A 17,498-nucleotide genomic window follows, 5' to 3' on the forward strand; every position below is an offset into this window, starting at 1 on the left:
AAGTAAATTTCGAGTGCTGGGAATGATCCCCTAGGAGACGACGTGAGAGGCCGCGTCAGAGACGAGCCATTTGAACGCTATTCTTGGTTTGTGTGTTCGCATGTCCGGCATGCTGGTCTGTCAGCACTTTGCCAGCTCTGTCGTGCGAGTTGCGAAGGATCATGTCTGACCTCCATCCATCAATCCATCCATCCATCCATCCATCCATGTCCCTGGGCATGAGGCTTTGCTGCACAAAAGCTCCAGAGACGATGGTGGTTGGTGTAAGTTTACCCAGGTTGTGTTACAGCCGGGGGTGTAGGTGGGTGAAGGAGAGTGGTGGAGTGGGGGAGCATGGTGCTTCAAATGCAACCCTGATGGAGAGCCGGAGGGCAGAGTGTCACCTGATATTTCCCGCTGATGGCAGGTAGCTCGGCTCGGCTCGGGTTGGGGAGTGGTGTTTAGACTAGAACAGGCCACCAGCAGCATCAGGACCCAGCGCCTCGATGCCAGACGCGATGACACATTTCGGGCGTGTTGTTTTTGTGAGTAAAAAACGAGAGTGAAAGTGTGTTTGTGTCATTCCACCTGGGTGTCCCCAGCACCCCCTCCGCCCTTCTCTCTTGTCCCAGCCACGTTGTCCCAGCCACTATGGGGCCTTGTTCTGGTAACATTTTGCTGACCTTTGGTGGCAGCTGCCCCTGCCATTTGGAAAACAAAGACAAATGGCTGACCGAACCCGCCTGTAGCCTGCGACACATCTACAGATAGAAAGTCGCTCTTCCTGTTGGCCTTTTCATACGAACTCAGACACTTCTGTCAGGCAGGAAATCGATTGTTTGAGATTCCCACACAGCCTTTTCTTTGGTGGTGATTGATTTCTGCGTGGATAAGGAGAAAAACAAGCACTTCTCCTCGCTTGTGCCTCAGTTCTATGTCCTTTCTTATTAAAGTATAGCAGAAAACGTACAAACAACGCAGTGTAACCCATGAACGACGCAGTCTCTGACTTCCATCTGCACTGCTGATCAGAGTAGGCAGAAGGAGGACACCCTCGTCTCCTTCCAGGGAGCGATGAAGGATCTGGGGCTTCATCCAGCAGGTGCACTCAAGCGCACAGGCACACACATACACACACCGCTAAAGACATGACCTACAATCAAATGTCCTTGCCATGCTTTCCTTTCAGTGCCATTGGGTGAACATAGTAGTGTCCAGATGGGAAATGCAGTTCTCAGCGTGTTTCTGGAGGTTGTTTTGTGATCAGATCTCGCGATTTTTTCAGCCTCTGCCTTCCTGCAAATACCCAGATAACCCGTCTGAGAACCGGCCTGCACTTGTTGCATCTCGCTGTGGGTTGTAATTTGCAGGTAGAGAGAGTGATTGAGAGTTTTCAAAGTGATGGTTTCACCCCCTTAACTCAGTACTGTGTCATGGCGACATTGCATTTTGGTCTCCTATAATCAGAGAAGCTTCTTTTGAGGTTCGATACCTGTGAAAGCATTTGGAAAGAGTCGTGGGACGGACAACAACATTTAAACACGATCTGTTTCGTTATTAACAGGATCTAGCTGACATAACCACCTCAGTGTGTCAGTGTTTATCTCCTCACCTCTTCTCCCGTGATCTGTTTTCCTATATTTTCTCTGATCTGATATGATATGTTCGGCCTGTTGTGGTGTTCATTTATTCGTCGGCTCCCTCGTTCACTGTACATATTGTCTAAGCGGCTTAGGCAGCTATTAATCAGTGTGACTTTGACAATGGCAGGTGGCTGCCCCCCTCCCTCCACTACTGTATTACAGATGGTCTGCTCCATTCACTGTTGCAGAGGGGGTTGGGGGGGGGTCAGTCTTTGTTAACTTAACGGTGCACGTGACAGGAAATGGTGGGGCCTTTTGTGAAACATAATGTCTTGATTGTCACCCAGTTGATCATGCAGTCACAGCATGACCAACACCTGTGACTGCCACCAAGCCTGGAGGCTCTTCGCTGTGTGTGTGTGTGTGTGTGTCGCTGTGAAACTGATCTTCACGTCCAAGAAAAAACAGATCCCAGAATTCCAGTATCAGGTTATAAGTGAGTGGAGGAGGTGATTTATGCCATCGTGTTTCTTTCTCCACCCCCCACCTGTCTGTGTAATCCTCCAGCAAAGTCCAGGTTAAAGCTCCACCATGACGGGTTGATGGACGGATGGACAGCCTTTAGAGCCGGACACAAAATGCTTAAAGGCGAGCTGGAGTGCTACACAAAGTGCCAACTCAGAGGAAATCCACATGTTCTTGTCTGTCTTGTATTTAAAAAAATATACGTTATTGACTGCATGATCTGTCTCCTGTAGGACGTAAACATACGAGGAAAAAGTGGATTTATTTCCTACTCTCCGGATTGCCTTTTTAATTAAATTAAACTCAGCCGCCAGTCCTTTGCGGCTGATCATGCAAATACACTATAGCCTGGCAGAAACATCAATGCAGCCACTTCCTGTATCCCCTCAAAGTTCAGCCTGTTCTCATGAACCGTTTGCGTGCCTGTGTGTTTGTGTGTGGACGGGTGTTTGTTTGCAGTATCTAGTAACACTAACAGTCCATCATACAAAGGCTTTGAGAGACACACACGCATATGCAAACAAGCTGTCTTCCCCTCGCCCCGCCGTGAAATGCCTCGACGTTTAAGTACAGTTACAGTCGCCTTCTTAACCTTGGACCTCCGCGTTGCATTCCAGTCAAATCCACTGTGGATTGAGTTTAGAAGACACAAACAATAGCGGCACAAAAAGACTATCGGAGAAAGTGGAGGACGCTGTGATTACAGAGCATCGGTGGGTGTCATGTTTGTGCAGATCTCCTCCTGAGCGTGCACTGGATTGAAGTTGTACACACTGAGAACAGGCGCACTCTTACATAATTTAAACGTTCCAACTGTTTCAAGTGTTTTCAGTTCAAGCCACAAACTAACAGTACACCAAAAACTGGGGCTGGAATGGTTTATTTTGTCATTAAATATGCACTGCAGCCTACTTTTCTCTCCCCTCAGACTTTTAACTACACCCTCGCCCCCATAATCATGAAAGTTATCCCAGCACTGCGCTGTCAAGGCGGTGCTTAAACGTGCGGCGAAGCCTCCAGAAAGAGAAGCGAAAAGAGGATAGGGGGGTGGTGGTTGGAAAGCAGCCTGCCGTCGTCATGTTGCCCACTCCATAACATCCCAAACCAAAAGCCACAAAGGGTCAGCGCACATCGCCGTGTCACCAACGGCTCTACATCCGAGCTCGCTGCCAAAAAAGACTTGGGGGGAGGAAGTGGAAGAAACACCTGTGAGGAAAAGGGAAAATGTGAAACGGTGAGCCGAGGGAAGTATCGGATGGAGAAGAGAGAGAGGTTTGTGAGAGCCAGTAAAATGTCCTTCAGAGCAGCTGATGTCATGTGAAATACGACAGCTCGGAAACACTGAGGTCATTCTTCGCTCTCCTCTGGCAGCGTCTGGAAGTTCCACTTTTTCACAACGATTTTTTTTTTGGTTTCTTTGCTGTAAGCTCGCGCTCTCGCGTTTACAGTACAGACCGATGTTGGCAGGCCGCTCGTTTTTTTTCTTTTTCCCTACGCCAGGGTTCATGTAGGACACTGAAGGAATGTGGAGTTTCTGCAGCGTTGCTGACCTACAACGCAGAGAGAACACAGGCATAAATTTTTTTTAAAAACCAGCTGCGGTGGATTGACACATTTTGAAGCGAGAGAATCCCTTGACAGTCGCTCAAACCTGCAGGCTTAATCTCACAAAATAGTGCTGCTTGTGTGGCTGCCTCACGCCAAATCTCATCGACTAATACCCTGGCAACCCTGCAAGTGAGTCTCTGGGTTAAGTTAGTGGCTGAGTAGCTGTCTAATCTCTCGCCGCTCCACTGATCTTCACTCTCTAGTGATTCCTGATTATTTCAGCCCACGTGCCACAACGGGCAACTCCACCCTCGGTGATCCTGAGTCTGGCACTGTCACTCGCGTCACTGTCGTTGATGATCCCCATCGGGGGATTATTACAATGAAGCAGTGCAAATGAGAGGTGAGAGGTCTTCTGTCTTTAAGCGGCTCAGCTGTGAGCAAGCTGTGCTAATGAATGACGAGGTCCAAGTGTTTTGATCCAACACAAGAAGAACAGGTCCAAATGTAGATCTAACACAAGAGGCATTTAATCATGTAACTGTGTGTGTGTGTGTTACATTACCCATAAACCCCACTAGCCAGCCACTTGGACCTCCATCACTAGATCCAGATCCCGCTTGGCCATCGTGGGAACATTCCTGACGCAGCATTATTCCATAATTCCCACCATGTGTGGGTTTTTTTTTTTTTCCAGAGCCGAGCGCTCACTGCACGGACCGTGGAGAATCCCACTGAGGAGAGAAGATCAGCTCCTTGTAATCGCAACCAGACTTCACTGTATGTGTGTGTGTGAATGACGACGACAGTGGAAGGTCAGCTTCAGCGTCAGTACAGAGACTCACCTGTCACGTGACCAAGAGGCACACTGAATGAATTTAAGTACTCACATGGACGGCTGTGCTGATATTACTCACGGATGAGTCACTTCAACTGAAAGCACCCCCAGAGACAGCCATGACAGTATCCCGTACTGAAACTCATGGATGTGAAACGGTTACAGGACAGCCGTACACATGCACTTGTTGTTATTGCATTATTTATGCTCAAAAACTAGTGAGTCGACATCTTCTGCTAACAGCCAAACATCGAGCAAGTGCAACAACACGAGACATAGCAGCCCTCTTCCTCTTCTTCCTGTCAGTGTTCGCCCCAAACCACGACCCTGAAAACCTGAACAAAACACCTGTGGTACAAACGCTTAACGAAACCCCCGGTGCTCTGAGCTCACCATCAGCGGCAACTGTCAGAAAACTCTGTAAATCATTGAGAGTTGACTCGCAGGACACCAGAGAGAAAGCAGAAAACATTTTCTCCATAAAATATGATCCAGATGGACCAAAATCAGTGAAATAGTCAGCCTGAGCACAAAGTTGGATAGTGCAAGAAAAGACGTACATGTACAAGCATCAAAGTATTCACAACATATCTTGTGCACAATTAACTTTTGTTCCCAGCTTGTATTGACCTAAAGGAAAAACGCCTCGACAGCTTCTGAAGTGGTTTTCATCGAACCACCGAAGAGGCCACTGATGAAAGCGGTTTCTTCTCCGATTTGGACTATAAAAGCAAAGCACTGATCAATACTAATGCACATTCACAGCGTGGATCGGCTTTTTGCAGCGAACTATCAATCAGCTGACCGATGGTTTACCTCAGCGCCCTTACGGGAACGCTCAGGGTCACTGTGCGAAGAACTTATCTTGTTGTGGAACCAGATTCAGATGCTTTCGGGGCGGTTCTGATCAATAAATCTCTCTCGGTCGGGCCATTGTTGTACAGATCGTTGGTAAATTAGAGAGTATATCTATTTTGTGTTGTGACTCAGAGGTCACCACCAGATTTTTAGCATCAAATGATCCTTTCCCTCGCTTTGTTCCACAAAACAGTAATACAAAACCGTAATATAATCATGAATCCGCAGTCGGTGTTGTGTCTCTATGACAGCGTTGCTGCTTTTTTTTTGTTGTGCGTGCGTGTGGTTGAAGTTGGGACTGAATAATAGGCAAAAAGAATCACATTGCGATATGAATAATGATTTTTAACACAAAGGAACAGCTCTGCGGATCACATTTCAAGGGAAAGTCCCGCGTTTTCTGTAGTTTGACACTATTTTTATTGAATAAGCTTACCGAGACACATTTGCTGTATAATTATATGTTACTACTGAACTTGAATTTCGATTTCTTTAAAAATCCTGCTTGGGGGAAACACACACACACACACACACACACACACACACACACACACACGACCTCCAGACATGCATTTAGTGCAGAGATGTCTGAAGAAGACTAAAGAGAAGATAAAGCTGGAACAAATGCTCCTAGAACATCTTATCTGAGTTATGCTGCTGATACTCACTGATGCTTGTGTCCATGCACTTTTATTTTTATCTATTTATTTCTATATGTCCTGTTTGATCCCGAAACACGATCCTATATCATATCTATCAAAATACATGAATATATTGTAGCTACCAGCCCATACTCCATCCGTAACATGGTTGAAAATGTATATTGTGGATTTAAGCACCATTTATTATCGTCTGTATTAGTGCTGATACCGATACCAGTATATCAGCTTTTGGCATCATCGTGTGTAAACAGGAAAATCAGGACGATTCATACAGTTTATTTTGTCATCTTATGTGTTTATGAAATAGAAAAATCCACAATAGATGAGATGTTTGTTGTATTTCCGTGGTGTTTATTGGCTGTAAAAGCAGAAAACATGTTATTACAGTATGATCTTTCCAAAATCTTGAGAATGAGTAATATAACTCTAAAGACTGTAAGTGCCCAGGGGCCATAACATACACTGATCTGCCCAGTTAATGTGGTGTGTCGCCCCGAGCAACAAAGACACTGTGTAGTGGCCTGTGTGTGGGTCCTGCCCTCCTTTTTAATGTCAGTTTGGGACAAGTCTGTTATGTGGTGTATTACAGTATGCGTCTTTATATAGATGATTAGTCTAGCACGCTAAATTCCCATCACAGGAAGCACTACTCACACTACGATTGGAGTCACACGCACACAGTACACGCACTGTACACATGGATCATGCCTCATGCCCCGCTTGCTCATTCGCCGTGCAACAATCCCGTCTTTCTTTTTTCCTGCCGTGACATCACCGTCACCCACGCACGCTCGGGCTCAGCTCGGTGCCCTGCCCTCCATCCCACTTCCTGCCCCGACAGGAAATGAGCAGCCCCCGAAGGATTGCTGTTAATGGGGAGGGAAGTGCGGGGTGGACAAGGACACACCTGTGTCCACTGCACAGTGTTTTCTGTGTTTCCCCCACTCTTGGTTGGTGTTGTTGAAGTGGGGCACCGATGTAGGCCACATTTAAAAAGTCTGGAAGGCCCCAAGAATTCACCTCATCCTCATGACATATAGTTTCCAGGTCACGTTACTCTTTGTAGATGAACATTTTTAGTGTAATTTTGTGGTATGATCACGTTACTTCTGATCAAAATAGTCAACAAGTGTTCTACTATCAACTCGCACAGCGGTAGTGGATGGAAACAAGCATGAGTTTGCATTTTCTTTTGCTGATTCACTCAAAACTTGGTTAAAAACTTGTGACACATGTTTGTTGTTTTGCCATTTTTATTACAGAAAAAACACATCAGATGTGGAATTGTTTGCGTCTCGTCAAATGGGATGTTGTTCGTACACAGCACATTGCTTTTTGTGATCATAACTCGGTCATGTTTGTCTGTACATGTGCCGCAGGCCGGCCCCACGCCTTTTGTTTTCAGGCATCGGAGCAGCTGCCCGCCAGCCCCCGGGCGCTGTTGTGACTGCAGCGACTGTGCTCACAGAGCAGCTGCTCAGACCCATGTGTCACTGCCACACCTGTTCAATGTGGCCTTGTGTTGACTGAGTGATCTCACGCGCCAAACCGTGTGCAAATTACACCGGAGAGAAAGGTGGTGTGTGTGTGTGTGTGGGGGGAGGACGATCTGTAACGTGAGCAGGCAATTGTGTGTTTTTTGACACACACATATATGGATGACACTCTCTCCCTGTTACAAGGAGTGTGTTTGCTGTGAAAACACACACACACACACACACAGGAGAGGCCACATGCTGTGGCCTCACAACAGTTGGTGTCGAAAAGCGAAGGAACAGCTGAGGCCAGTGGGAATCGCTTCCTAGTAGTAGTTCGCCACAACATCACACAGTAAATACACACTGCCACCGAAATGATAACACTGATGTTACCCAGCGAGCTCAGCATGTTGTAACCTACAACCAAGCGACTGTGTGACATGCCCTAATTATATTTTATTACCAGACTATGACTCAGCTTCCAGATTGTTTTAGCTGGAATAAGGTTAGGCCCGGGGTGAGTCAGCACTGTTGTGGGTGAGTTGATGATTCGTCGAAACGCTTAACGCCGGTCAGCGTTGCTGAGTCATTGTCAGCGGACAAGTAAGAGTTTTGACAAGGTTTGCTCTGCTCTGACTCACGTTGTGAAATTATTAACCTGTGGTGGCCAGCGTGCTTATTAAGCTGTGTGTGTGCTTTGTAGTCGACAGAGAAGGGCCTCTGCAGCTCACACGTCACACTCTTAATCCCGCAGTAATGATGAAGAGAGTTTATAATGAAGGGAGAACTGCGCTTGATTGCTTCCAGAGCTTTGTGATAAGTGTCTTTCTGACTTTTGTCCGTGCGTGCTTAAGTCTCTCAAGCTCAAGCACCCTCCACAGTTAATCCTTCTGGCATTCTTGCGACAGTGAAATCGGCCCGCTCCCCTTCAAACCGCCGGCTGCCAAGCCTCTGGATTCTCCTGCAGTGCGGTGCGGGTGAACACGAGCGCATACGATCCATAAGTTTGGTATTTCACTGACTAATGGCCTTGGATGATGTGACCAAACCGGGGATTGTGTTCTGCTACTATAGCCACAAAAATAGACACTAAATCTTTTTATTTTTTCCTTCTTCAGGGGGGATAAAAGTCGCAGTCGCCGAGTGGGGCGGTGGTTTCGTCTGACCTTTCACCTGAGTAGGAAGAAGCCACTTCAGAGGTAAGAGTCGCTGCTTTCTGTGGGTAATAAACTCTGAGCCGCAGGAAACGCACGAACGTTGACGCCGCTGCCAGTAACCTTTTGAAAACTCAGCCTCCCGTGAACAAATGCCACAAAGATTATTATTATTTTGACACGAGTGCCGTGGCAAGCCGCCAGAGGAGTTCTATTTAAAGTCCGTCATGTCAGTGCTGTACATCTCTCAGAAAGTGTAATCCCCAGTTGACAATGTGGATCCATGTGTTTGTTGTTTGTTGGAGGTAAATCCAGAGCTGGTGGAGTGTAAGGGAGGGAGGTTCAACCCCGCGTCCTCCCTCCCTCCCTCCGTCAGAAGGCCTTGTAAATCAAAGCCAAATGAAAGAGGAGTCAAGCCTCTGAGGATCTTGTCAGGGGAGACTCTTCCTCGCTGAAGGAGATAATTCCTGACTAAAGTAGAACCATGTGAGGGCGAAACTGTGGCTGTGGTCTGCAGTAAAGAGATGCTCCTCAACAGTGAGCCTTTTATTCTCTCACCATCACAGATCTGTGTCAAATTTACAACCCGGAGCCTCAGTGTTTCCACTGACTCCTCTTAAGTAATCGCGTACTGTACTTCTTTTTAGATCGATTACGTAGCCGCGCGGCAAAGACGCGTGCCGTCTTCTGGTCTGTGACGTGTTGCTTTCTAGATTTGCTTTCCGTTACTGAGTCAATAAATAGAGTCGCTGTCAGATTTGATACCAAATATTGTATTCCCAACTCACTTACAAATGAGAAAATGTCAAAATAAGTGAATAATAACGGCCAGAGGGAGTTGAATAATCGGTGCAAGGCAGAACAACAGAAAACACAAGACCAAGAGTTAAAATTGCAACCTCATGAACAGAAGCAAAACTCCCAACTACTCAATAAATGGCAGTTATTTCCCATGATATTTAGCCTGTTGTTGTTGTTGAGGAAAACTAGTTGATTCAAATGTGTCTGAGTCTGGTCTGAACCTTGGATGGTTTCTTTTGTCTTTTATAAGTTGTGTATCCAAAGGAGTGATAGATTAATTTACTACTTCTATCCTTTCATAGGTTGCCTAGATTCCTTTTCCATTTGTGATGGGGAATGAATATAGCGTTCTTACTCTCTCTTATAAAAGTTATAGACCCTGGCTTGTCTGTTGGGAAATGAACGTCTGGACAAAATATTTCAGAAAGGAAAAATGTCTAGAAAAGTCTAAAGCAGGGGGGTTGTAAATGGACCAAAGCACAGATGTACACTACATTATTTGTATCTTGGAAAATAAACCTGTGAAAAAAAAAGAGCCCAGCAGGAGGGATGTGGAAGGAAGCCAGGTTTTTAAAACTTGGACCCCAGCGGTGATGGAAGCCTGAGGCTGAGAGGAGGAAGAACTTAAACTGTTCCAGGAAGTCGAGATGCTCATGTCAGAGAGGTTTATAAAGGTGTGTGTGTGTGTGTGTGTGTGTGTGTGTGTGTGTGTGTGTGTGTGTGTGTGTGTGTGTGTGTGTGTGTCGTGTGCGTTGCCGTCAATATTACTCAACATGTCACTTCACACATGCAAGCGCCACGGTTAACATGTCGCTGCTCTGTGATGTGGTCACCATGGCAACTGTTTCATTCATGCATTGGGAATCCTTCAAAGAGACCGTCCTTGAAACGATCTCCCACGCCGCTCCTTAAAGACGTGCAAGTTGGAACCGCAAAGACCTCTGGGGAAATGAAACAAAAAACATATTTATGATTGTGCATGCATACACACACACTTGGACAGTTGCTTTGGATTCAGATAACAAGAAGCTTTTCAGCTGTAGCCAATCAGCGGCCATCTGCAGGGGTTAATGTGGTGAAAGACCGAGCAAGGGAGGAGATGGGAAACGTAGTAACCTAACAGAGGACGACATTCCCAGCTGCTAGGACCATGTGTGCGGACGTATGTGTGTTTCTCTTTGCCTTTTAGGTATAGCACATCGCACACATTGCCTCGCCGCACTCAGAATTTCTTGTGTGTCGTCTGTGCAGTGTGTTACTGTGTTTTTGTGTTCCCTAACAGTTGGCAGACCAACCTCCTGTTTCCGCTAGACACGGCAACTAAAGGATGATGAAAATATTTGTTGGCACCAGGATGTTTTTCATTGAATTTTCACTCGAGGGAGGGAAACATATTTCCAAAAGATGAACAATCTGCATTTTAGCAAAAAAAACTTTTTATCCATTTGTTAATTTTCTGGGTCCGTGTTGTCTTCCTTTTTAAATAATAAAAACATTAGGAAGTATTGTTAAATACTGCTGGGACGTACTGAAAGTCATCGTTTTCTTATGATTATGTTAAGCATAGACTGTATGAAACCTGGATGTAGTCTCTGTGACGTCACGTCACCCACAGGTTTCTTCACAGCCATAGAGGTATTAAACTATATTCTATGAGGTGAAGCCTATGTGAAGCCAGCAAAGCGCCTGATCCGAAGTGACACGCACATCGAAGAATCTACAATCCATGGCTGCTACCTGTTTTTGTTTTCCAGTGTCCGACAGCAGGTTCTTCATGTCGAAGGGCTTACACGTTCATGCCTGAGCAGACGCGGAAAACAAACTTCAGTTCCACAAAGAGAAAACATCAGTCGAGGATTTACTGCAGCTTCTTTTACTTCTTTTTTTTGTGTCTGCTTTTAATATCTGCCTTGTACTTCTCAGCTTTCAGCCTCTGCTGTCTGCAGCTGCAGTGCTGCATCATGTTTAAAACTCTGTGTGTGTGCGTGAGGCCACTGCAGCAGACCACCTGAGCCCCTGTGTGTGTATGTGTGTGTATATATAGGTACGTGTGTGGATGTAACCCGATCTCCTGAGGGCAGGAACAAGACTATTGATTTCACATTTGGACCCCTGCCCTGCGGGGAAGCTGATGCATCCTCGGCGTGCAAGAGAGCGAGAAGAAAGGAGAGGGTGACAGTCAGAAACAGAGAGAGAGAGAGACAAGACTTGCACACTTGGGTGGTGTTTGATTTGCAGCATGCTTTTATGTTGTAGTCAGCCATTTTACTCAGACCAGACCAGAGCTTTGTGTTTACACAGATGGAAACATCATGTTGGTTATTACAGGAGGATCCAGATCCAGATCAGACTTGATGCCTTGTGATAGCCACATGTCAGTCCGGGGGGGAGGGGGGACGTCAATGCCAAGATGTTGCATGTGCGTTGCTGTGGCAACAGCTGTTCGACTTGGACGGATGCGGGGCAGCTGAAGTCTGGCTCGCTCTGACGTCGCTGTGCTGTTCAGTCCTCACACCTACCGCCCACCAGTGTGACCGTGCATTTTCACACCCACCCTCCTTCTTCCCTCATCTCGGTGTTTTCAACGCTCTACCTCTCTCAGCTCCCCCTCCCAAACCCGACTCCCTCTCCATCTGTCCTCCTCTGACATCCTCCTCATCTTTCATTCTTTTCCTCATGCCCCCCCCCAACTTCTTCCTAATTGGCTGTATCAGTCTCTTCGGTGATCTCGCATGTGTTTGCGGATCCATATGCGTGTTGGTTGCTTCCTCTGCTTGCAGGCTGTCGGTCACGCTTGACTAATGACACTGGAGCTGTTGCTTTTTCGCCATCAGGCCATCCCCTTTATTCACGACCTAATAGCCGGCTCCCTCCCTCCATTATTGTGACTATCCATCACGCCCCCCTGCTTCCCCGCCGGCCCGTTACCCATCTCATCTCCCCCTTTAGCGCTCCCTCTCCTCTTTTATGTGACGTCTGCCTTTGTTTATGTTTTTTTTGTGCACATTTACGTTGAAGCTATCTCGCTTTGCGAGCAGGAGCTTGGGGCGATATTACCTTTAGGGTATTTTATGGTACCAAAATTCATGACTGCGTGATGAAATAATGGAAAATAGATGTAATAATTGCAGCGTCTGACGGTTGAGGTGCAGACGTCTGCGGACGATATCGTAGCTGTTATCTCTGTGTGATAGTGCTGGGGATACTTTCATTTTGAGGCTTTTTGTTTCTGTGAAAGTCAGATATCATCAGCACACACTCCCTTTTGCATATTTGACTACAGCTGCCTTTGGAAAAAAAGAATTTTAAATGACAGTGTTTAGGACCAAACTGCTGCAATTTGACATTTACTTTAACTAGAATGTACTGCATTCAAACAATTATAAACTTCTGCCTTGCAGTCTTCTATCATTCAGTAAATCCACAGGGAAAGGTTTATGATTTAAGTGCAACATCCCCGCCCCTTTTAAAATGTCAACATTAAAGGCAGATGTTAATTATTGCATTCGGGGAGCCGTTTTGTTGTTTCAGCGCAGTATTTTTCTCCCGCGTTCGAGATTAAAAGCTGAAAATCAAACTTTGATGCCGGCCGTTCAGGATCATAGAGTTAGACTCACTAATATACCAGGAGAACTTGACCAGAATCATGTGCCGTCACAAGATACGCCGCATTTTTATTTGTCATATTCTCTAAACCCCTTGATTGTAAGTCGAGTGTATACAGGTGGGTTTGTACAGCCACCCACTCCTTCTTTAACCTTTAAGGCTGCATCCGCCCTACATTTCTCATTCAGTTGAAGTATGATGTCATGTTCAAACATCAGTGGTCACTACAGGTCAGTTGAGGTTTCTCAAGCCAACCACGCCCAGTCAGTCGGACTTTGGATGGCAGCCGACCGGCCGCTCCCTTGTTCAAAGAGTTCTTTTATTGGCTCTTCTAACCCTGGCTTTTAGCCAGTTTCCTCTTTCCACTTTTAACTCACATAAATGTCTATTTGACACAGTGACGTCAGTCTCCTTTGCTCCCCTCGTGGTGTAACGTCTGAACGCGAAGGGAGCCGACCAGGAAAAAGGCAAGGCAGGAGGAGAAAGGAGGGATGGGAGCGGAAATGAGCAAACAACCACAGGGCTGCCTGGAAATAACCCTTATTACGCACTCGCACATTTACAATGAGATACTATCTGTTTTTATGAGTCAAAGGCGGCGAAACCAAACATTTGAGAGTAGCCGTAAATGTTCGTTCCTGACGGAACAGCTTCTGCTGACTATCTAACCAAACACAAGATAAAAACGACGCGGGACGTGATTACGATATCTCGACACTTGGCACTTGAGTGTAATTTCTTTTTTTCCAGGCCGTGCGGGCTGTGATGACAATCAGACAGAAGTATGTGAAAGAGGTGATTCATAGTCTGTCAGGCAAGACCACCAGATGATGGGTTAATATGAGAGAGAAGGGAAGGCGGTCAGGAGGAGGGAGGAGGTGAAAATGTACATTTTATGGTGCTTTGAGCATCATATGGAAACACGTATACCATCAAACTGTGACCATATAGTATCTAAAGTTATCTTCTGTTATGTTCAGGGTTGGGTGAAAGTTGAATGTGATGTAAAACATGTTTATTTGAATTCAAATCAGTTGTGCATTATCAAATTGGCAGCAGTCTCAGGAGCGACCGCGCTGACAATCGCTGTATTTTACCAAATAAATGAGTCCCGAGGGGAAAATGCTTGTGTTTTACATTTACATATCTTTATACACAGCAGCCAGGGTGCACTCTGGAGTGTATTATTACATAAATTCATCCATAATCACCCTGTTTCTTAAAGAATTATGCACATACCATTGTTTGCGAGCCAGTGATTTAGAGTATTGGGTGGGGGGCACATTGTAGCCATGCCCAGCCTGCTGAATGACCCTGTTTGGAGCTATTCCTAGTCATGGTGGTATGTTAAATGTTTTACTTGTTCCGACTGTTTGAGCTTTGTCTGCTTCTGCCCCCAGAGACTCCTGTCAGCGAGTGTTTGTGTCCCACTAAATTCCCACTCTGTGTTTGTATGCATGCCTCATTACAGTTCAGTTTTTTCTGTAATTACCACGCTGTTTTCCAAGCCCAGTCCTTCTTCTTCAATCTCAATTTTGTCTGGGATGATATGATGCATGGAAAGAGAGGTGTCAGACGTTTGCAGGTTATTTTTGTGAAGATGACTTTTTTAAAAAAGGGAAGGAAAATGGCTGTGAGAACAAGGTGGCTTTGAAAAGTTTGCCTGTTTTTCCGAGGTGGAGATGTTAAGAGCTGCCCAGTTTCATTAACCCCCGCAGTCCTCATTGCAACACCCTAACACACACGCACACACACTGTGTGGCGTTATTCGGTCTGAAAATAGTTTTTAGACGTACTCGATGGAAACATCCAGCCATCGTATCTGGCCACAATCGTGTTTACACAGCTAAGGTCATATTCCACATCCCAGCCCTCCTGTTTCCTGTGTGACGGAAATATTGAAAGGATTATTATTTGTAACTCAAATGCTAGAAGCAATTCATCAGTTTAAATGTCAACAGGAAACGTGGACAGGTGGCGCTGAAAACAGTCATTGAATGGCTTTGGGCCTGTTTTGTGGATTCAATTAGCTGTTTTGTTTGTTAAAAAATTCAGTCCAATAAACAGGATTCGAACATTTCCAAGCGTTACCAATGTCTTGTAGCCCTCGACTGAACAGGAAGTGATCATTAAAGTACCAAAACACAAGTCCCGCTCCTCGAGCTCATTGATGTTGTGGTTGTCTATTCCAGATTCGGTTTAATGTGAACCAAATGAAACAACAGTGCTCTGTTCTCATCATGCAAACTGAATTAAGGAGCGAGCCATGGAGACCTAATCTGACCCCTGATGTCATGTCGCATTCTGCCTTTATCTTTCCGTCACACCCAGATATTTGTGCCTTTCTCTCTTTCTCTGTCCTCCTCTCTGTGTCGTTTTTTTTTTTTGGTCAGCACGGTCGCCTTACACTTCTTTGTGGAGTTTGTATAATCGTTGGGTGTTCCAGTTTCCTCCCAGCCCGCATACACGTTCGGGTGCGCGGGCCGTGGCGCTCGACAAGGGTATTGGAAGTTTGTCCTAATTAACACGCTATAAAGTTAAAGCTGAAATTTAAAGTTCCTCAAATGTCCACATGAAGCTGGCTCCAGAACGTCTCAGCAGAAATAAACAAGTTTACAGCCTGCTGCATAAAAACAGTTTGGGTCTTTTATAGCTAATCTTGTTCATGACTGAGGGTGAATTTTTATATTTCTCACGCTGGAGGCAGCTCCGGGCTAAGATATAAAAGTGACATGATCTCGCTTTAAATCATTTTACGGAGCGGAGATGTTTGTTTGTCACGTTTGGTGTAAAAAATAGCCCCGAAGAAACGTGACCCAACATGTGACAAGTAGAAGAAGTCAGCAAGTTCACGTTCAAGTTGTACTGTAAACAGTTTGCATCATTCAGGCCTGAAACCTTTCGCCTATTTTTATTAATATTCAGCATGATACCAGTCGACTCATTGTAGGACTTGGAACTTTCCTCGTCTTTGTGCGGCGACTTAACGTCTATTCTTCATACAGCTCCCTTTCTCCAATCCTCTTGACATTCTCTGATATGAACGACTTAGTCTAAAGATAGACACCACCTCCTCCACCTCCTCCTCCTCCTCCTGCAGCACTTCATCTTCCTCAACACCGGAAGCTCGCCGTGCTTTCTATGAAGATTTATAGAGATGCGTTTCTCCCAGAACACACTCTTCATCCTCCCCTTCCCTTCACTCGTCGTCGTCTCCCCCTTTTGCACTGCAGCAACCCAAAAAGGTATGCAGAGAGAAGAAAGGGAGAGACTCCACTGGGGGAGACCTCTGACCTTTTAACCCCTGACCTCTGATCCTCGACCTGTGAGCCACCCGGCAGTCACAGGAGAATGACACAAGAGTGAGGGGGCCGTGCAGCATGAGGCGGGGGCCAAGGCTGTTTTCTGTTTGTGATGATGTGCCTGTAGGAGTCCATTTGCACACACACGGGTCATGCTCCATGAGCTTAAAAGCCGGGCCTCAGGTGGTAATTCACTTAAACCTGCTGCATCATCTGCCTTTAAGGCTGCTGATTCCATTAGAGTGACACCAGCAGAGATGTTTGTTTTTGAGTGTGTATCCGTCTCTCGCTCCGTTTCTGTTCGTTCTATACGAACCAAGAGCATATGCATGTTTCTGTGTGTGTGTCTATCCGTGTGTGTGTGTACGTGCAGGGCCGCAGGCTTGTTTCTGTTTAAACACAGCTGTTAAAAGCGTCCTGCAGTTCTTCTCCTGTCTATTTACATATGGAAGCACCTCAGAGAGCATTAACAAAGCACAGTGCGAGCTCATTTGATTTTAGCCATTTCCTCTTCCTGTCTGTCTGTCTGCCCCCAGCCAGCCAGCCAGCCATGATGTCAGCCCTCACAGAGAAGATACTAAATAGACCAGAGGGCCCCGTATGGAGCCAAACAGACAGATGATTCTTTGGGCAGCAGAAATGCATCATGTGATTTTTAAATGATGGAAAACTGTATGCTTTTTAATTTTCTGGCCAACCACTGGGTCATCCTAAAATGACGCTGTGGAAGAGTGGGTGGGCGAGGGGGGTCTCCCTCCCGCCCACCGCCGCCCAATAAGTGGCACAGATAAACCGAAGGACAGCTGGAGTTTCCTGCCAAGAAACAGGCCATGAGGGACGTTAGGAATTCCGCACATCCTGACCACTTCCTGCTCCGACTCCCACACATGTTGACAAGTGCATGGATGTAATTTCACACACACACACACACACACGCACACACACATGCACATGCACGCAGACATATTTGGTTGACTTGTTTTTGTTTACACGCTTTGACTCCATCTTTCTTGACAGGATGACAAGTCCGTGTTCCTCCATGTGTTTGATTTGCGTTCCAAAACAGGAAACTATCCATCATCGGCATTGTAATGTGCATTGCGGGCACACACACACACACACACACACACACACACACACACACTTGTGACACCAGCTGAAGAA

The sequence above is a fragment of the Larimichthys crocea genome, chromosome XIX (genome assembly GCF_000972845.2).
Source record: "Larimichthys crocea isolate SSNF chromosome XIX, L_crocea_2.0, whole genome shotgun sequence".
Lineage (NCBI taxonomy): Eukaryota > Metazoa > Chordata > Actinopteri > Sciaenidae > Larimichthys > Larimichthys crocea.